This window comes from Myxocyprinus asiaticus, chromosome 32 (genome assembly GCF_019703515.2).
Source record: "Myxocyprinus asiaticus isolate MX2 ecotype Aquarium Trade chromosome 32, UBuf_Myxa_2, whole genome shotgun sequence".
Taxonomy (NCBI): domain Eukaryota; kingdom Metazoa; phylum Chordata; class Actinopteri; order Cypriniformes; family Catostomidae; genus Myxocyprinus; species Myxocyprinus asiaticus.
This window is the reverse complement of record NC_059375.1, coordinates 26,098,688-26,099,249: the sequence shown is the minus strand read 5'-3', so window position 1 is coordinate 26,099,249 and position 562 is coordinate 26,098,688.

Below are 562 nucleotides of genomic sequence, written 5' to 3'. Positions count from 1 at the left end.
GCAGCGTGTTTGGAGGAAACGCGCGAGCAGAGGGAAGGTCACAGCGTGTCAGGAGGGAGGAGGAAACCCACGTGCTACTTTTGAATCTTTTACTCTAAGTAATAATAATCATTATAATATTATTATTATTAATAATAATAATCTTATTATTAACAATGATGATAAAAATTACTATTATTCAAGGTCCCTTATTACTACATTCATTTAGTAGATTTATTATGTATATTCCTCTTTCTTTCTTTCTTTCTTTCTTTTTTTCTTATAACCAAGCAAGTCGCTGTTTGCATGTGTTGATCCTGATGATTAAAGGACTAATATTCAATGCAGATAAAACAAGGTCATAGCTTAATTACCTGCTTTTATAATCAAAATCAAACAAGTGAATGTGTGGTTAGTGTGTTAATTATTTAATGTGTTATCGGTAATAACTTTTTATGACATACTCCAATAAACCAAGAAGGTCCTTATTTCCTGTCCTGCTGAGCATCTGATTGGCTTGCTCTAATATTATGCCCCATGCCCCTATATCTCACTAGGACCTCATTCAACACTGGGCTCTGAT